This window comes from Zalophus californianus, chromosome 7, assembly GCF_009762305.2.
Source record: "Zalophus californianus isolate mZalCal1 chromosome 7, mZalCal1.pri.v2, whole genome shotgun sequence".
In the NCBI taxonomy this organism is placed as follows: Eukaryota; Metazoa; Chordata; class Mammalia; order Carnivora; family Otariidae; genus Zalophus; species Zalophus californianus.
The window spans coordinates 96,043,576-96,065,972 of NC_045601.1; positions in this window are offsets into that span (position 1 = coordinate 96,043,576).

Below are 22,397 nucleotides of genomic sequence, written 5' to 3' on the forward strand. Positions count from 1 at the left end.
GAAAAGAATTGTGAATGTTTCTTGGCTTCTGTGTATGATGTTGTAAAAGACACCCAATTGCAATGTCTTTTGGTACTCTCCTCCATGTCTGTTTCAGGGGTGGGTGTTCCATGTAGTTTTGGCAGATGATGTTTCCAAAAATTTTGAAATGTTTAACTGGTGCAGCTTTTTCAATTGGCTGCTACCCATGCAGTAGGATTTGTTTCCTTTTGGTATAAATCAAACATTTAAGATGATAGCTCAGAGAAAATAATTTGCATTTTATTGCTTTGGAAAGAATGTCTGTGTGAGTCCTTCATGCTCCGTTAGTTAGAAAATATTAAAGTAAAATGAATGAGTCCTGTTATGCATCTATGATCATTTGTGGCCTGGTCTGCCACAAGAAAAAAATAAAAACTTGAATCTTTACAAGGCCTTAACATGTAATATTAGATGTAATAACATGTAGGTTTTTTCCCCCTCTTTCTTTCACATGGCAAGGAGTGAGAAAAGAGAATGTAGCTGCTTTTGCTTAAGGCCTTAGAAAAAGTGCCTGCCCTGAGTAACTCAGGCACTTCCCAAAGTACAATAACTGATTTCTGATACTTTGAGTGGATAAAAATGTGGTTTTCCATGAAGAGGGTTAACTTATTACGGAGTACCCTGTGGGTTAATTCTTGAAAGGGGATCCTATGTCTGGCATATTGTACGTTTTCAGTTAATGCTGTTTTTAGGCCCTATTTGTAAAAAGTTATTTGCATGGCTAGGTCATGTTGGTTCCATTACTTTTTAGCATACAATTGGGACTGCAGAGTCTATGCTTGATTCAGAACCAAAACAGAGGGTTTATAAAAGTGCATTCCTGTAGGGGGAAACTTCTGAGCTGAAAAGTTATGAGCATAGGGACTTTTTCTCTCTGCCTCTTTATGATACTTTATTCTCAGAAGCTTATGTTCTAGTTAAGGGAGCAGTAGTTTCTTGTATGGTTATTGTGAAGCAAACTGAGGCCTGTCCTGTAAGTTTTAATTGTATAACTAATAATTTACCAATTTGTCCAACTTTATAATAGGTATATTGTATTATTTTGTCTTCATAATAAAATAGACTTACAGCCAAGAAAAGAAACATTTCAATGAAATGCATCTATTTACCTTGAGAAATTTTAGAATAGGCTACAATGAGGATTTTTTTAACAGCAATTTAAATAATTTCCTCATGTAACTAGTTCATTTAACATGAAGATCTTTTGCACCGCAGCCGAGATTTGAGACAGATGATTTTCAATAGTGTTTTAATTCCAGTTAAAAGCCCAAGAGGATTTCTCAACCAGAATAAAAGGAAGGGTTTTGAGCTGGCCTTGGATGAGGAAGCAACATCCACAGCTGTGAAGTTGTGTGGGGGAAAGATGTAGATAATGTGCTAGAGAAATTATTAAGAGAGGGGGCACCGCTTGTTTTAACATTGGAAACTCCTCCTAAATCTTATATTCCCCAGTCAACTCTAATCTAAATTTTCCCTTTCCAAAATAGAAAGGAACAATCTAATTAAGAAAATGTGAGTAGTTAAAAATTATCTTATGGCTACTCTGATGAATGAAAACTTATAAATGACTCAAAAGGGGTGTGTATTCTTACTTCACAGCCACACTTTTATTTGTAATAAATCCAATTACCTAACTTGATTATATACCATATTCTTCAGATTCTACTTAAAAAAAAGATACTTGCCTGCATTCAACTATCAAACCAAAAACATCAAAAAGATTGCCTGTGAAGGCAAAATTAACATTTTCCTGCGTGATTGAGATACATGTCTATCCCCTTAACATAAACATTTAAAAATATGTAGCAGGCAGCTTCTCAGGAGCCCCCAGTGATTTCCATTTCTTTGTATTCACACTCTTATATACCACCCCCCAACCCCTTGAGTATGATCTGACTCTATTAACTCACTTCTAGAGAATTGCGTATGGTAGAAGGGGTAGATATCACTTCCTAGTTTATCATATAAAAAGACCATGGCTTTTTCCTGCTCTTTCTCTCTCTCACTCTTGTTTTACCTCTGATCACTTAGTCAGTGAGGTGTTGCCGTGTGTGTGGAGAGGCCCATATAGCCAAAGACCGAGGGCTGCCAAAAACTATGTGAGGGAGCTTAGAAGTGGATCCTTTCACCCTAATGAAATTGTGGGATGACTTCAGGCTGGCTACAGTTTGAACACATCTCATAAAAAGCCTTGAGCCAGAGGTACTTAGCTAAGCCTCATCTAGATTCCTGACCCACAGAAATTATTAAATAAATGGTTATTGTTTTAAGGCCCTAAGTTTTTTTTGTTTTGTTTTGTTTTTTTGTAGTAAAATTTAAGGTCCTAAGTTTTAAGGTAAATTGTTACATGGTAATGTATAGCTGAATCAAAATACTTAAATTGATTGGGGCACCTAGGTGGCTCAGTTGAGCGTCTGCCTTGGGCTTATGTCGGGGTCCTGGGATGGAGCCCCTGAGCAGGGAGTCTGCCTCTCCCTCTCATCTCTCTCTGCTGCTCCCCCTGCGTGTGCTCTCTCTCTCTGTGTGTCAAATAAATAAATAAAAAATATTTAAAAGAAATACTTAAGCTGTTTGAAGAGAGAACATTTTACTTTATGGACATAGTTTTAGTTGTGTATTCACAAGCACATATATACATAATTATATATAATTATTTATAATTTATTTATCTCTGTATATATTTGAAAAATAAGTTTCTCTCTCATCCATGCTCCCCATTGTCCTGTCCCCTTTTCCAGAGGTAACCACTCTTACTGTTTCATGTATCTCTCTAGAGACAGTCAATATATATACAAGTAAATATAATGAAACATCTTGAAAAATATGTGTGCACCCCAATGTTCATAGCAGCAATGTCCACAATAGCCAAACTGTGGAAAGAACCAAGATGTCCATCGACAGATGAATGGATAAAGAAGAGGTGGTATATATACAACAATGGAATATCATGCAGCCATCAAAAGGAATGAGATCTTGCCATTTGCAACGACGTGGATGGAACTGGAGGGTGTTATGCTGAGTGAAATAAGTCAATCAGAGAAAGACATGTATCATATGACCTCACTGATATGAGGAATTCTGAATCTCAGGAAACAAACAGAGTGTTGCTGGAGTGGTGGGGGGTGGGAGGGATGGGGTGGCTGGGTGATAGACATTGGGGAGGGTACGTGCTATGGTGAGCACTGTGAATTGTGCAAGACTGTTGAATCACAGACCTGTACCTCTGAAACAAATAATATATTATATGTTAAAAAAATAAAAAAAGAAGAAGATAGCAGGATGGGAAAAGAAGGGGAGGAAATCAGAAGGGGAGATGAACCATGAGAGGCTACAGACGCTGAGAAACAAACTGAGGGTTCTAGAGGGGAGGGGGGTGGGGGGATGGGTTAGCCTGGTGATGGGTATTAAAGAGGGCACATTCTGCATGGAGCACTGGGTGTTATGCACAAACAATGAATCATGGAACACTACATCAAAAACTAATGATGTAATGTATGGTGATTAACATAACATAATAAAAAAAATACGTGGTAGCCATCCACATAACTATTATACATGTTGCTTTTTTAATTAACTGACATGCTTTTGAATCAAGTTATTAGGTGCCTTGTTGTTTTAATGGCTACATGCTATAATTATCCATCAAATTCCCAGTTGATGAACATTTGATTTATAGTATTTTGTCATCACAAACAATGCTAAAAAAATCTTGTATATGTACCTATAGGATAACTTTTGATGGAAGTGTTGTCTTCAAAGATTTTTTTTTTTGGAATTTTAATTTAGATATTGCCCAGTTTTCCTCTATAAACCTTGTAGCAATTTACACTCCCAGAACAAGTTAAGATAGTATCCATCTCCCCACACTTTTATTAACATGGTTTTCAAACTTTTATATCTTTGTTAATCTCATACTCTAACAAATAAATAGCTCATTCTGACCTTGATACTCCTTTTTTTTTAAAGATTTTATTTATTTATTCATGAGAGACACAGAGAGAGAGAGAGGCAGAGGGAGAAGCAGGCTCCCAAAGAGCAGGGAGCCCGATGCGGAACTCGATCCCAGGACCCTGGGATCATGACCTGAGCAGAAGGCAGACATTTAACCATCTGAGCCACCCAGGCGCCCTGACCTTGACACTCCTTACATCTAATGTTACTTAGAAGTGAGGTTGACCATTTCCTAGGATATTTAAAATCCACTTGTATTTCCTTTCCTATGAACTGTGTATACATACTCTTTACCCATTTTGTTTTTATTGGATCATTGATCCTTTTCCTTGTGATTTACAGAAGCATTTCATAGACAAGGAAATTAACATTTTGTCAACCATATATGTTCAAAAATTTTGTCCAAGTTGGTCATTTGTTTTACATTTTATGGGCATATATACATAGAATATTGAGGGAAATGGATCAATCATCAAAAATTGGTTAATGTAAGTTAAGCTGTGCTTAGATCAGTTAACGTTTATTAAGTGTCTGCAAAAGGGATATACCAATGAGTAAGGTTGCTTGTTTTCTTTTGCTAATATCACTGTATACAGCCTTAGGAAAGACTTCATGAAGGTGCTGTAGTTAGTATTTAAATTTGAGAAATAATCACAACTATCACAAAGATTAAAATGTTCGGTAGAGGGTGAAGGCAAAAGAAAGCAACTGACAGCACATTAAAAAATAGAAAAAAAGAAAAAGCTAAGTTGAGAGTCCATTAAGTATACCAGGCTTTGACCCTGACTTTCTGAACTGTGGAGAGTCCTGAACTGCTCGTTAATTATATAATGAAACTTACATAACTACTTACTAAATATTTGTTAGTCATACAAAGGTGTCAGGTGCATTAATGAGACAATTCAATTCACTAAACAGTTATTCAATTGACTCCTTCCTGAAGTGGGAGAGGATCTAACCTGGATGAAAATGCTAATGGGTACATTTATTTTTGAAGTAGAATTGCCCCCCTGTACCATTGGACGCTACAATAACCTATGAAAGTAGTGAATTAAAGGAATTACTAATTCTGCAGTCCCCTGGCATGTAGTCAGAGAGTGGTATTTCTAAAATGTGAAGGAGATTAGAGGAGATTAGTAACTATTTGATCTTGCAGCTACATTATAAACTGCTACCGCTAGGGGAAGATGCTTTGGTAACTTTATGTCTAGAGGCTATTATAGGGTAATTTACTTCCCAGCTGTATTGAAGAAGGAATTATCTAGCATAAAGTGAAGAATAAAAATATATGTCTGTGGAACTTCAGGATAATTCACTGTTATACAAGGAAATCAACATCTCAAAAAATGTGAAGAATTTAAATATACAAATAGACTCATCAGTGAAAAATTATACTTCATGTACACCTCTTGAACAGAAAAAGGAAGAATATGATAGATATTTGAGAGGTCAAATCACCTGTTTTTAATTGCATTCCCTTCCCTCTTCAATTACTTGACAACTACCAATTAAACAATTACACTGGCTATTTTCTTCAGCATTCATTTTGACATCCAAGACATATGTTCCCGATTCTATCTCTGTAGACTAGATTGGGGAGGGGGAGAGAGAGGGAGCATGCATGCAGGGGTGGGGGTGGGGTGAAGAGAAAGGAGGGGAGAGGAGGAAAGGGAAAGGAGAAAAAGGGAAGGGAAGGGAAGGAAAGAGAGAAAGAGAGGAAATAAACTTGCTTTTTCATCTCTTAGAGTCATGGAGACTATAATTGAAACAATATCTAGTGAAGTCATAAACTGTTTCAGTTAGGGGTTGTGTCATATAATTCCATTATATTATTTATTTACCAAATAGTCATTTGTTCTTCCTTGCCTTTTTTTTCCCTGTATTTTCTCTTTCAAGTAATGACATCCCTATCCATTCAATTAAATAAGCCAGAAATCTAGAATTAACCCTTGCTCTCTCTCACACACAACCTATATACACCCATGTGTGATAGATGATTTCTTCCAAATATCCTTTGCATTTGTCCACTTCTCTTGATTTTTTCTGGTATCACTCAAGCTCAATCTACCATTAACCTCTGCTTATTCCATTGTATATATCCATATTTCATAGCTTGGTTATTGTGAATAATTCTACAATGAACATGGGAATACAAATATCTCTTCAAAATTCTGATTTCATTTCCTTTGTCTATATACCCAGAAGAGAGATTGCTGGATCATATGGCAGTTCAACTTTTAATTTTTTGACAAAAATCCGTACTTTTCTCCATAATGGCTGTACCAATATACATTTCCACCAATCGTGTACAATTTCCCTTTTGTCATATCCTTATCAATGCTCATCATTTTCCTCTTGGGTCATAGTCATTCTAACATATGTGAGGTGATGTCTCATTGTGGTTTTGATTTGCATTTCTCTGATCATTAGTGACACTATATAATTTTTCATATACCTATTGGCCCTCTCTGTGTCTTGTTTCTTTGAGAAATGTCTGTTCAAGTCCTTTGTCCATTTTTAAATCAGGTTGTTTTATTGCTCTTGAGTCATTTAACTTCTTTGTATATTTTGGATATTAACTTCTTGTCAGATACATGATTGGCAAATATTTTCTCCTGCTCCATGGGTTGTCTCTTAACTCTGTTGATTGTTTCCTTTGCTGTGCAGAAGTTTTTTTTAGTTTAGTGCGATCTCACTTGTCTATTTTTTCTTTTTGTTGTTTGTGCTTCAGGGGTCATTTCCAAAAATTAATTGCCCAGACCAATGTCAAGGAACTTTTACCCTATACTTTCCTCTAGTAGTTTTACAGTTTCAGGTCCTGCATTTAAGTCTTTAATCCATTTTGAATTGGTTTTTGTAAATGATGTGAGATAAGGATCCAATTTCATTCTTCTGCATGTGGATATTCACTTATTAGGGATTTATAAGTATGTGGATAGGAACTGAAATCAAGAGCATATGTGAGATTAAGAAGATTAAGAAGAATGATATCTAGAACTGAACTAAGTAACAGCAAATTTTAAGAGGTGGCCAAAGAATAATCAGGAGAAGGTTTACAGGAGTTAAACCAGGAGAGGGTGGTGTTATAGGAATACATTGTTCTGAAAAAAGGAAATCGTTAAAATTTTCAAATGTGGTTGAGAGGTCCCCTAAAATAACAACTGAGAGTAATTCAATGATGTAGCAGAATAGGCTGTTGATAACATTTTTAAGAGCATATTGTGGATAAGTATTGATAATTCTTCAAGTAGCAGATTTCAGTGAATTAAGGAAGAAATTAAGGTAACTGGAAAAAGCATTACGATATATTTTTTTCAATATGTTAGGGTGATATTTGTCAGGAAACTTGAGGTCAGGGGAGGAAATCATCTATTAATCTATCGATATATGGATCATTTATCTATTTTGATGAAAAAATAATGCAGCATATGTAAATGTTGGTGGGAAGAAGCCAGTAGAAACAGACTATAAAAGAGAAGACATGAGATCCAGGGTGTGGGTAAAGGGATTTAGCTTAGAATGAGAAATTTTCTCTAATCATACCTGGAATAAGGTCAAAGGATGCATATTTATTAAGGTAACTTGTATAGGTTTTGTGAGTAAATTGTTTCAACCTCTGATTGGTAAATTATATTTTCTCTGATAAGTAGGAGAAAAGCATATTACTAACCCAATAAAATAAGTGGAAAGTAAAAGTATACTGATAAAATTATAGTAGGTTAAAAATATGTCATAGAGAATTGAAAACATAGCTATTAGGGAAATATAGAAATGTCAATTAGCACAAGTGATAACTCAGTTTAGGCTGGAGAACCTAAATTTATAATACACCTAATCTTTGTGGTTTAGAAAATTTCTCTAAAAAGTGCTCAGCAGTTATGTGTGCAGGTGCAAAAAAGATGAACCGTTTGATTCAAGGTTGGAGTTTGCATATTGGACAAATGCGAGGCCATAAAATGCCTGATCTAAGGTTGTGAGGACAAGAGGAGTTGATGTGATTAACCACAGAGTCTGAAGTTGATATTGTAGGAAGTGAATCCTGAGATGACTTGAGAGAGAAAGAAATCTGAGGTGTTAAAATATTTGAGATCATAAAGAATTTTAAAACAAAATGATAGGAGCAAGCCAGAGGATGTGAAGTTGTGATGATCAAATTAGAATTTAAATTTAATACTTTAGAGATGGAGCTGTCCTGAGTATTTCTGAGATACCAGTTTTGACCATAAGATTGAAGTAGGGTATGGTCAAGATTTCTGGCAATCTGGAAGTCGGAGAACTAGGAAACTATGCTGTTGGGTGTATCACCCTCATTGGCATTGAAATGATCTAGTGGTGGTAGAACGTTTAGTGAAGAGAAAGATATTGAACCCTATGCTAAAGTCTTCAAGTTAGTAGATGACATTACAGTGGACACAGGATCATAGCCAACTTACTCTGTTGTGCAAAACATAATTTATATTTATAAATAACTTTAACTTCAAGACTCTATTGAGTTTGAATCATATGATTTAATATTATGATAATAAATTATGTGATATATACTTATATAATTATTATGAAACAAACACAGTTAAATTGGTGAATATTCAAAAAATTTTATTATAAACTAAGGCAAATTTGAGTTCTGTTTCTTCCCTTCCTCTTCTCCTTCATAGGTTTGTGTATTGTTTGGTATCTGGGAAATAAATTCCTGGCACTTGGTTATTAGAACTATTTCATGTAGGGTTTCGCTGAAATGTACAACCTGGGTGGGTGGCTTTATGTTGTTATGTTGTTAACATTTGTACTCTCTAGCTTACACTCACATGACTGACCTTAGATACTAGCCTGCTTCAAGAATCTCCATGCCTGTAGGCTATCTTTGTCAAACTCAACATAATCATTTTGAGATATGAAAACATCTCAAATGTTCCTTTACAGTAAGTCCCCAGGGTACTCAGAGAGCTGATACATGTCTCTTTGCCTAAATTTGTTTCATTTCCAATCATATACTTTGGTGCCATGTTGGAAATGGAACTTCTCTAAGAGGTCAGGTCCTTTTTTTTTTTTTAACATTTTATGTATTTATTCATGAGAGACAGACAGACAGAGGGAGAGAGAGGCAGAGGCAGAGGGAGAAGCAGGCTCCCCGTGGGGCAGGGAGCCCGATGCAGGACTCTTCCCAGGACCCCCAGATCATGATGTGAGCCGAAGGCAGACACTTAACTGACTGAGCCACCCAGGAGCCCCAAGAGGTAAGTCTTGCAAATGGGCTTCCCAGAATACACACTGAGGAGGTTGTCTCTGCTTTGGGTTTCCTTCAGCCTCATCCTGATTCCTACTGGGTTACATCTCAATTGCTCTGCCTGTATCTGGGATTTGGCATGAGGTAGTTACCTTATTAGGGACCCTCAACAATGTTTACTTAATTTTATTGTTCATCTTTCCCGACATTTTTTCTTTCCCCAAGCTGAATCTTTATCTATTTTAGGTGTTCTATATTTTTGCAATCCTGTTTTCATTATCTAAATTCCACATGTAGAGAGAGCCCTTTGAGCTTTTCATCATTATTTGAAGATATATTTTTTGGTAATAAGAAAAAAATCTTTCTTCTCCAAGATCTGGCTCTTAAAAGTCCACACTCTTGCAGATTTCAAAAAGGTTGTTTCTGCTATCGACTTGATAAAATCTATTTAAAATTCACTTGGTTTATTAAAATTCTTTAAGTTCCTTTGTTTGCTCTTGTCCTACAGTCAAAAAAGACCTTTATTTTAGGGGTATATATTGCTATGCAACAAGAAAAATTCAGGGGAGAAAAATCTTTATCAGCTAAGAAATTTATTTTGCCCTAATAGAAATGAAGAAGCTAAATAGTATGAACTTTTAGGAAAACAGATTTTTCTTTTTTCTTTTCTTTTCTTTCCTTTTCTTTTCTTTTCCTTTTCTTTCCTTTCTTTTCCTTTCTTTTCTTTTCTTTTCTTTCCTTTCCCTTTCTTTTCTTTCTTTCTTTCTTTCTTTCTTTCTTTCTTTCTTTCTTTCTTTCTTTCTTTCTTTCTTTCTTTCTTTCTTTCTTTCACACAGGGATGGAAAAGTAATGGTATAGAATGAACTTCAGAAATCAAGTTGGATATGGATGTCATTCTTTCCCCTAGAATCATGAGTTTTTCTTCATAAGGGACTTGTTGAGAAAATGGGTATTTCAGAATAAAGCCATAGTTACTTAAAGTGAGAAAAAAAAAAGGAACATGCTAGTTTTTTTATTAGATGAACAAAAATAACAAATTTGCATGCAAATAAATGGAAGAAGCTATTTAAAAAGATGTGTAAAATCTGTTCTGGAATGTCACTATCCACGATCTACTCTTAATTTTTGTCCCCATAGCCATTTGGTCATGGATATTTCCTTGTTTTTCGGATAGTTGTAGGATGTTTAGAAAGAAAAAGACATTCTCTGCTTCCCCAAATAGACAGGGTTTGCAGACAAGACTGACTTGCATATGATTTCTGAAGGCCATGAGATTCCCCTGACCATCAACTCTGTTAGTTCAAGTTCTGTAAGACAGAAACAATGACAGACAAACTGCAGACCATGATTGTCCTTGACAAACCTAATTTGCAGAAACACCTGCTGAACCATGAAAAATCACTCACCACAAACACTTAATACCTGTTTTCTATCTGGTAAAGAACATCGTATTATTTGTTCTTACAATAGCTTATTCTCTTAAATTGTCTTTTCTTAATTTGTTTTCTGCATAATGAACTGCAATGTCTAAATTTTGTGTAAATCTGGAATTTTCAATGTCAAGGCATTATAGATTCAAAGTCAGTTTTTATTTACCTTCAAATGCCTACCAGGTCTCCACTGAATTTTGACAATGATGTCCTAATATTGGTATGACAACATGGAGAGCTTCTTCTCTAAAAGAGTCCATGGCAATTGACAGAAGAAAGTCACACACAGTGGATGTTCTGTTAGAAGCCTCAGAAACCTGACTGATCAAAAATTCATGCAGATTCACCCATAATTTTATATTACCTGTTGTTAACCAATCCATTAAAAAAGATACATTTTTTTCCTTATTCTGATACAGTTTTCTTTTCTTGAGAAAATGATAGTGGAATGTGAAAGTAATTTATTTTTTGTTACAATTACAAAGAATTGCTTTAGTCCTTGTAACAGAAATGTAACTGCAAGTGAAACAAACTCTTTTTTTCTTTTTAGAAAAATCATATTTTTCCACTTGGTGGTTTTTAAATTATAGAATTGTGCATATTTATTATAATAGGTTAAAGTATTCAAAGATGTACAAAAATATGTTTAGCCATCTTTCCCTTTCCTCTCTAATCTCTACCCCAATTCTATTTTTCTTAAGTAACCAAGATCAACCACAGAGGTTATCCTATTATTTCATTCTTCTTGATCAGAAAAGCATATGCGTTATGAGAGTGCAAATTATATATATATACACACATTGTATATATATTATACACACATATATAAAACATTTTCATCCTTTGCTATTATTTATAGGTATTACCTTTAATATACCTATTATTCTGCCAGTTGCTTTTCATTCAGTATATTGGTCTTCCTGTATATCAATAGATCTAACTTTATTGTTTTGATGTTCTAATTTATTAATGCATGTAAACATACAAAAATAATTATACATAAGTGATTATAACACATGCACTAGCTTTAAAAACATATTGAGTCTTTCTTTTTGTTTGCTTCCCTCTTTCTTTCCTCTCTTTCTCGATAACTTAAAATGTACACCAGTGTAAGATTTTTCACTGTTAACCAAAACCGTCTCAAGTTTTCTTTCTCTTTATCTTGTTTTTTTGCTCAATAATATCTTATGAAAACCTCTCCAAATAAATTGGTATGGCTCTAATTTTAACATTACTTTAATGTTACTTCTTTAACATTACTTAACTATGCTTTTTAAAAAATAATCTTTTTCAGGCGCCTGGGTGGCTCAGTTGGTTAAGCGACTGCCTTCGGCTCAGGTCATGATCCTGGAGTCCCGGGATCGAGTCCCACATCGGGCTCCCTGCTCAGCAGGGAGTCTGCTTCTCCCTCTGACCCTCCCCCCTCTCATGTGCTCTCTCTCTCTCATTCTCGCTCTCTCAAATAAATAAATAAAATCCTTAAAAAAATAAAAATAAAAATAAAAAATAAAAAATAAAAAACAATCTTTTTCAGGGGCACTTGGGTGGCTCAGTCAGTTGGGCATCTGCCTTTGACTCAGGTCATGAGAAGCCTGCTTCTCCCTCTCCTCCCCACTCATGCTCTCTCTTGCTATCTCTGTCTCTATCTCTCAAATAAATAAGTAAAATCTTAAAAAAAAAAACTTTTTCATTTAACCATAACTTTGGATTAGAATTCCCATTATACAACCAAAAGGTAAACAAAGCTTGCTTCATGGAAGTAAAATTAAAAAAAAATTCATTCAATCATGTGTACAATACATAAAATGTAAATTGTGTGACATGATGTATAATATATTGTGAAATATATTATGCATAATACATATATAATATACATATGATGTGATAAAGTTTTGAAGAGTAGTATGTGCCTACCATAGTGACACAAATCATCAAAGCACTGGAAAACTCTTTTCTAGTCCTGATTGTAGTTTACACCTTTCTTTCTTCCACCTCCTTACAGTACCAGTGGTAGATATAATCTTGAATGCAAAGTTTTTCATTTTTATTAATTTATATATATATATATATCTTTAAATAGCCCAAGATTTATGGCTTTAAATACAAGAATAGTGCCCTATACACTCTCCCATGCCTTTTTTTTTTTTTTTTGTTATACATTACATTTATACAATTCATGTTAATAGGCAAGTCTGTAGTTTATTCATTTTTGGTTTTTGGATAGTGTTCCATTGAGTAAGAAAGTATGATAAATTGACCTACTCTCCTGTTGATGCAAATTTACTATTTATATGTACGAAAGAGGGAAGTTGCCTGACTACATGGCATGAGTGTCTTCAGCTTTGTGAGATATTGTGCAATTTATTCTCCTCCTTCCTCTTTCTTTTCCTCTTCTTCCTTCTCCATTGTGGTTGTTGTCATTGTTTTCCTTTAACCTGACTTAGACAACTGGTGACGGAAAACTGGAAGAAAAAATAGAGCAGGGAAAGATTTTGTGATAATCTTTAGCTTCACTGAATTTGTGCTTCACGATTCCTTTGATGTCTAAATCTTAAAACATTTAAAACATTCTTAAAGATGAGTATGAATTCTCTGGGCTTCTGTGTGGAAAGCAGCAGATCTGAGTTTGAGATCTGCTCTGCCAGTCCTTGCTGTGTATTTTTGCATGAGTTATTGATCTCCGTTTCCCTATCAGTAAATTAGGAAAACCTAATTGTGCCTGTGTTCTCCAGGAGAACCTTAGCTCCAGGGAAAACAAAAAACAAAAAACAAAAAAACCCAAAAACAGAAATATGAGTTGGTTCACCACTGTCTTTTTGGTGTCTAGAATACTGTGCTCTCATCTAGTAGCTATTCAGTAAATATTTGCAGAATGAATTAATTAATTTAACAATATAGCAACTGGAAAAAATCTAAGCAAGGTGCCTGGCACAGAGTAAATGCCTATTAAATGTTTGCTGGTAAGTCATTGTCCTGCTGGTGGTAGTAGTAGTACTAGTAGTGGTAGTCGTAGTTGTAGTAAAAATATTATCAGTAAAGTAGAGGTGGTGGTAGTGCTCATGTTAATGATAGCGGTGTTGCTATTAGTAATAATAGTAGCTAACACTCACTGAAATTGTACTATATTCACACACATGAATTATTTCATCTCATCACTGAACAATTTTTGCACTAGGTATAATTTCCTTTTCAGGAAGAAGAAAACTGAAGCAAAGAACGCTTAAATAATTATTACTAATTATAATTAGAATTTACAGAGTGATTACATATTAACTTAAACAACTGGTCTTTCGGGTGTCATATATACTGTCATTCTCCACAGTCTTTCCTTGGGCTGCTAGAAAACATAGATTTAACATCGCAGCTTACCTTAACAATATTTAGGACCATATGGTATAAATTTAGTGTTTATTTTACTCCTGGCTTTGTTTCCCTGTTCCTGCTTTCCATTTATCCTAATTCCCTAAGCTATTTAATTTACCTCTTTTATTGTATATATTTTTGAAAGCTACCAAGCTACCTAAAACCAAACAAAGTCAGGGACACATCAAAATAAATTCTCTTGTACTATTTCCTGCTATTTGTACAAGAACTCTGCAGATTAAGCAGGCTTATCATCTACATTTTACAAATGAAGAAATTGGGTTTTCAAGAAGTTAATGTGACTTTCACAAGATAGTAAAGAATGAAAATGAAAAATCCAGAACTTAATTCAGAGTGAATTTGTTTTTTTTTTTTTTTTTTACTTTCTTGTTTTGTTTTTGAGTTTACTTTTCTAGTATCAAACTGCTTTTTGTCATTTAAGGTAGTTTGGGAAGCCAAATATTGATAAACTCTTTTTTAATGCGGAAAAATCCCTATTTCTAAATTACTTTTTGTTTCTAATTTCTAGTATCACTCTGCCCTACTCTGATGTTTTTGTCGATAGTCCTAGCAAAGATGGAGTAAAATTATCAAGATTGCCACAGTGATATAACTGTATCAGTGTTAAACATTGAGTTCTAGGGTCAAGGTTATATAGAGCATGTTTAAGGTGAGTTTTATAGTTTTAACTTTGGGCAGTAGTATGGATAAAACAAATTATGCTTTGCAGACTTAAGCCACTGTGCTTTCTTCTCTGTATGCCTTTTCACTGCCCTTTGCCTTGGATTCACAAAGCCACTGTAATGACAAATGATTTAGTCCCAATTCTCTACTAGATAATTAAGTCACTTATGCCGTATGTATCTTTGCTGCATGTATGTGGGTGTGCATCAAATTGCAGAAGAAAGACAAGGGGACATATGTGTCTTTTCATATCCTGTGCATTCATTATTCTAGGAAGAATTCAGGATGCTGTGTGATCAGATGTGGTCTCTACTCAGAGGGATGTATACTAGTTCTTTGGCTGAAACCTAAATGAGTATTAACAAGGATGCTTAGAAAATAGGAGAAATTTCTTAAATATGCATATTTTTAAAAGAGAATGATCTGTTTTTATTTTTCACTTGACTTTCTTAAAGTCAATTTTCAATGTGTTTTTGTGGGAGACAATTTTATCGTCACACTTCTTTCAACTTTCGAGGAGCAATTGAATCAGGGTTTTAAAGTCTGTATCCCTGCAGGAAGCTCCTTATGTCATCCTTCACCCTACGTGGGTCTGTCAGAAGTAAATAATGATATGAGGGACCCTTTTCAAGCCACTTCTTTTACAAAGCTTGTTTCCTTTTATTAAATTTGTGAACTGTCTCATTAGTTTGGTCTTTAAGCTTTGTTTCCTTATTACTGTCCAGATTTTAAAATGATACTATTCTGTCTGTAATCGTAATGAGAAAAATACATGGGGGACCTGGTGTGAATGCGAGACACCTCCTTTGTTTGAACTCTCTAGACACATATTACTCACGTGTTAGTTTAACACATCCCCACAGGCAACAGCTCATTGCTTAAAGTTAAGAAATATGAATCCTTACACTAAGCCATAAGCTATTTAGCTTACCAGCAATTGAATTTAAAAGATTTAGGTTGTGAGTACAGCTGTAACACTGGAAACAAAGCATTTATAGTAATAAGGACATATGGAATTATGAACTAGCTACTATGGCACAGCCAGGAAACTGAGACCCTTTGTTCTTAGTGAGAACATGTTACTGTACATTTTACTCATTATTTGCATTATCCTTCAAAGTTCCAATAAGTTCTGTCATGATTTCTGTCCGGATGTTTATGGATATCCTATGCATAATATTTATAGAATTTTTTTTGACACATAAACATTTTAAAATGCTTAAAAGTGTTTATTTTTAATTTAAAATGTTTTTGGTCACTCTTCACTTACAGTCCCCTTTGAGATGGTCTAAGTCTTTTCAAAGTGGGAGTGGGCTCTGTGTAATGTCCTGAGTCATATTACTGATGCCCTGTGTTGTGAAAATGAAACAAGTGCCCTAAAGGCAAGTGCTCTACTTGATCCTGAGACTTACAGTGTCAGTGTTTCAGAGTGGAGTTGTTGTTCTGTCCAGGGTTACAATGCACTGTTGGAGGATTTCTGATTCCCTCCTATTGGGCCTGTGCTTGGGTCACGTGTAGACAATGCTAGCAAGCAAGCTGGGTTCCCACAGTAGCTTCTGTGATCAGTTCTCTTGGCCGCTAGCAATTCCCCAGACTTTAACTCTACTTCTCTGGTTTTTATTAAACATCACCATTCTTTGTGTTCAGCAATGGCCAGGGTCAATAAAGGTAGGACAAAGATTTTTTTTTTTTTCAGAGTTTCTGTCCTAGCTCTTGAGTGCCCTTAACTCTCCCCCTGCCCTATTCCTCTAGGGATATAGTAAAGAAGAAATCCTGCTGTAGATGCTTGGCAGAAAAAGTCAAAATGATGTACCTTCTCCATAAACTTAAGCAAAAGTGAAAACTGACTCTCTGTTGGGATGACATCTAAGTGACAACCAGCATGCATTTTTGGGAAAGAAGTACATAGTCTTAGTAACTTGGTACAGTAATCAATTCAACCACAGAAAATTGACTATAATACAATATATGAAATTTAGTTCTCTGTTTTCAGCTGTATATTCCACTAAAATGAGGACATTTTTTTCTCACCCAGGACTCTTGGCTGGGCTTATAACGGTCAGGTCTTTGTCATCTCTAACTTGACAGTCTCTCATTCTGTGATGTTTCAGACTAATGGGCTGGCTCTACCTCGTCAACATTTCCTTTAGCTATATAATTATGTATGAGTCAAAGCTAGGTCTCAGTTGTCTGTTTACTTTACCACTAGACATGGACAAAGAGATAACCTTTACTAGAAAAAAATTTCATATATATTTCAACCTTTCTATTTTGTTGTCATGGGCATATGATTTTTTTTCCCCATACGTCTTGAGAATGACATGGAGACACATCTATTAGAATCAGATTATTTTGTCTACCAGGCAATATAGTTTTAAGTGTTTTGTCTAGGTCACTTTATTTCCAGTTTGTAGGCACATCCAACTCTCCCTTAGGGAAGTTTTGAGTTTTTATATTCAGAAGTTTGTTTACTTGGAGACTCAGGATGTGTGTGCCTTCACAGATAATAAAGTGTCTCAGTTATTTTTAGAATATTTAGAAATCCTCATCTTCAATTTGCCTATGTAGAATGCATTTTTCCACCCTCAGGTTAAGTAGTGTTTGATTTTATTCACAAAAGGCCCAATTAGGTGGTGAGCAAGGGAAGTAAAACATGTTCCAGGGACTAAAATTCTCCTCTGAGGACTCTTCCCTTTCCAGGATATGAATAATGTACCACATATGGATGAGTAATTTACTAAATGTGCCATGAGGGTTCTCATTATTTCAACCAAGTAAAGTTTTAGAATTTGGGAAAGGTATCGACAGATTGATCTACTTGGAAAAGAGATGTGACATGTTTACATTCATCATCATGGGCATTTGACTGCAGGAATATTGGGACAAAGCATTTTGGTCATTTTAGAAATGTCATTTATTACTTCTGGCTACATAGATTAAGATGTTCCAAATCATTTCTCCAATTCCTCTTTGTCTTAAATTCCTGCTGGGTTCACAGTAGTAATCTTAAAGTCAGAGTGCTTAAGTCAAGTAGCAAAAACTTACTCAAACATTCTGAGGTTTCAGACACATAGTTTCTCTTTTATGTCCCTTTCCTTCTCATTATTTCTGTTACCCTTGCTAGAGGTAGCTGAGCAGATGTTTTAGCAAACATTACACACACATGCACATGCATATACACATGCACATTTTCAATGAAGGTCTAAAATCTATCAATTTTATTAATATCTGTCTCCCTACTTTCAAGTGCTGGATGACACTTTGAATCAAGGGCACCATTTAGAATCACTTCTATTCTTTTTATTTTTCTCTATCTTTTTAAAATTTTATTATGTTAATCACCATACATTACATCATTAGTTTTTGATGTAGTGTTCCATGATTCATTGTTTGCGTATAACACCCAGTGCTCCATTCAGTACATGCCCTCTTTAATACCCATCACCAGGCTAACCCATCCCCCCACCCCCCTCCCCTCTAGAACCCTCAATTTGTTTCTCAGAGTCCATAGTCTCTCATGGTTCATCTCCCGCTCCAACTTCCGCCCCCTGGAATCACTTCTATTCTTGACACATTTACTTTGCTTTCTGTCCTTGAGATGAGGCTTTGGTGTTATTTTTAACAACAATTTCACCTTTCAGCTAATAAAGACAATAAAAGTATGACCAAAAATTTTCAAATATAAGTGTGAAAGGGTTGACAGTAATAAGATATGAGAATATAGAATTGGTTTGAGTGGAATATTTGCTAAAAGACAGGCTGAAGCAGTTCTTAAAATGAGATGTGTTGATATGTGCAAATTTATTCAGAAGATATTGCCAACACCTGAGGAAACTAGCTTAAACACAAAACTTTTTTTTTTCACTTTTACCTCTCCTTCTCAATATCCAGTCACCAAATTTTGGCACTAATATAATTTCAATTTCTTTTAGATTTGCACATTCCTCTTCACTTCTTACTGTCCACTGTTTATTTTTTTAAGGTTTTATTTATTTATTTATTTGTCAGAGAGAAAGAGAGAGAGAGAGAGAGAGAGAGAGAGAGCACAAACAGGGGAGTGGCAGGCAGAGGTAAAATCAGACTCCCTGCTAAGCAAGGAGCCTGATGCGGGACTTGATGCCTGGACCTTGGGGTCATGACCTGAGCTGAATGAAGGCAGACACTTAACCAACTGAGCCACCCAGGCATCCCTTGTCCACTGTTTAATTAGTCATTTCTGAGCTTTCTAAAGATTATTGTTGCTGTACATTTTTAATCTTCTTAGCCTGTTCTGCTCACCTACATTGACTTACTCTTTCTAAAACATTATTTGCTTGAATCACTTTATCTTGCTGGAAAACCAACAATTGTTCCCTGATGCCTACTGTATCAAGGTTGAATTTCTCACATTAACTTTAATATTTTGTTTTGTTTTTGGATGCTATACTTCCTCTATATCTGAACTAAGGTTTTCTAATCTTATTTTCCATTTTTGTATATATCTACTTTCTATTTGCATTAAATTGATTTCTCCATTGTTCCATGAATACAGCATTCTCATTTCGATCTTTATTCCTGAATTATGCTACTTTATTTACTTGAAATCTCTCTTTGCCTATTCAAACGCACCTTGCTTCTGAGGCTACTGAACATATATCTCTTCCATGAGCAATTAATGACTAGACCAACCAATATTGGCTTACCCCTTTTTTGATTCCTGTAACTCAAGGCACACTTGACCATATATTAGACCATAGGCATTTTCATACTTACGTTTGTGGCTTTGACCTTTGCAAGATCAAAAAAATCCATGTAATTTCTCTATGTAATTTGGTGAGGCATAAATTTGAATCACACATGCCTTGAGGCTGGTGTGGGCTAGTGAGTCACTTACTAGTGAGCAAACTGGCCAACACTGTCGTCCCCTGCTTTACATTTGCATTTGTAGTCTTTTGTAAAGTACTACAATTTTTATTTCATGTGAAAAATAACATCCACCACAAATGCAAATCCTTGCCAATTAGGCAAATCAAACAGGGCGTTAGATGACTCTGAGAGATGCCAAAAGCCTATGTGCTTTATGTTTCTTCATTGCTTCGTGTATAGCTATGTGGTCTTTCCAGCTAGTCAATAAAATTCACAGAACTATGAATTCACTGAGATTTTGTATCTTAAAAATTTTCTAGCAGAGCCCAAAGAAGGATATGTTTATGCCTTTACCGAATCAAAGTGTATGATCACCTACAGGCATCCTACTTGTTACTGTGAATTTTTTTACTCCCTCTCAGGAGCTCACTCTCCATTAGAATATGATAGATGCTATAATATAAACATGTACAAAATTCACTGTCTCTCAATTGACGTGGAGTAGGTTCCTTAAAAAGATGAATACTTCCAAAAAAGTTGAATGATATGAATTTGATTCTAAAAGTCTAAAGAACAAGAAATTCAGTAGGTCAAATCAAAATGTTAGGCTTGCTCATTTTTTATATTCTTATACACAAGAATAATAAAATTTGAACTTTATATAAATTATAATAAATGACACATAACTATATAAAATTTAAATAAAATAATTATTATTAACAATCAACTGTTATACCAAAAACCTATTAAAATGTGTTCATTCAATTAATAAAAATGCCATACCATGCACAGATTATTATAGCTTATTTTGATTAGCTATATTATTCTCTCATTATCAGAATTCTTAAAAATAACTGACTAGAAGTTTTTTTAGTCTGTTTTGAATTGCCAGTATATTGTATGCTTTTACTAAGGTGAAATGTGAGGCAAGTAAAAATGGTCCTCTAGGCTTTTTAAAAAATGTATTGTTTTATTTTAAGTGCATCCTTTAATCTTCATCTTGGCTCAAAGGTTGTTAGGCTTTCACTGCTTCTTTATCTGGGGGGCCTCTGGGAGGTATTGATCTATTTTACTCATGCCTTCAGTTAAAATTTTAAAAAACAAACAAAACCTCAATGCTTTGGAAACACAAGAGTTCATAGAGGCTAACCTCAGTGGACCTATACCAGTATATGATAAAATAGGTAAAGAGTATGATAAACTAAGTAAGGCTAGTAGAATACTTTTCCTTAAAATGTTCTGCCCTTTTCCTTTGTGACTCTTCAGAGCTTCCAAATTACACAGTCAGCATCAGATATGACGTGGGAGGTTGTGGCCTGTAAACATTATTATACCAAACTTAATTTACATATATTTTTAAATGTATTCGTTTATTTATCATGCTATTCTTAGAATACATGAATCAATCCCAAAGTGAATTATGAGGTGGTACCCAGTAATGGTACAGAGGAAATCAATAAATTGGTACATTTTTAAATTTATAAAACAATTTTTTTTTTGAGAAAGAGAGAGAGAGAGAGAGCACGTGTGAGTGGGGAGGGGCAGAGAGAGAATCTTTTTTTTTAAATATTTATTTTAGAGAGAGAGAGAGAGAACATGCCTGTGTAGGGGAGAGGGGAAGAGGGAGAAGGAGAGAGAAATTTCAAGCAGACTCTCCACTCAGTGTGGAACCAGGTGTGGGGCTCAATCCTATGACCCTGAGATCCTGACCTCAGCCCAAATCAATAGTTGGATGCTGAACCAACTGAGCCATGCAAGTGCCCCTAAAACAATTGTTCCAACAACAGTCTCAAGTTCTAGTCTGTATTGGAGACTTAATGGGAAATGCACTGTGCTGAGGAGTTGGGGAGGAGTGGGCACCAAAGCAGGGTTCCAGGGTCCCTGGATGAGCTCTGCTTCTGACAGTCTGTCTTAACATCTTGGCTTTTCTTTTTTTTTTTTTTTTAAGATTTTATTTTTTTATTTTACAGAGAGAGAGAGAGAGAGAGAGAGAGAGAGCAAGCAGGGGAAGGGGCAGAGGGAGAGGGAAAGAACCCCAAGCTGACTCCACGCCCAGCACTGAGTCCAAGGCAGGACTCGATCTCATGACCCTGAGATCATGACCTCAGCCAAAACCAAGAATCGGGCACTCAACTGCCTGAGCCACACAGGCACCCTCTAGTATCTTGGCTTTTGGCAGACAACCATGATCTTAGTGTCCTTATAACTTTATTTTCTCCTGGGGAAAATGCCCATGGTCATAGTGGTATGAATAATTCATTATAAATCTATTAACTCCATGATTCACGGAGGAATCAAATGCAGGTAATTGACCAAATTTAAATACAGATAGCTTACAGAAACTCCCACTCTTTCAATTTTGTTTTGAATTTGAAATATGTGAAAAGGTATTGGAATCAGTAGCCTTATTAACTCCTCAAAGATAGAATTTACATTTTGTGTTAGAAACAAAATCACTTTTTTGGAGATACCATTTTATAGGAAGTGTGCATTTAATGCATTTGAACACAGTCTTTCGAAACTAAGACATTTTTCATTATGAATGCTATGTGTATTCAACCTCATAAGACATAAGTACAGAAGCAAGCATGAAAGTTCTTTATTGTGCCCCTCTACATGTTCTAGATGCACCCAGTATTCTTCCAATTTCATCTTCTTGCCACATCCCTCTTCACATCCTCCATCCTCCTACCATACTTTTGTTAGGTTGCTCTGGAGACTGCTGATGGTCTCCCTCAACCTGGAATCTGCTGTTTTCTACCATTTCCTGGAATCCATATTTTCCCCTCTTTTTGCTTTATCTTCTCTTTGGAAGAAACCCCTCGTCTGGTAATTTCCTGAGAGAAGTTGCATGGGCAGTAAAAACTTTAAAACTTTGC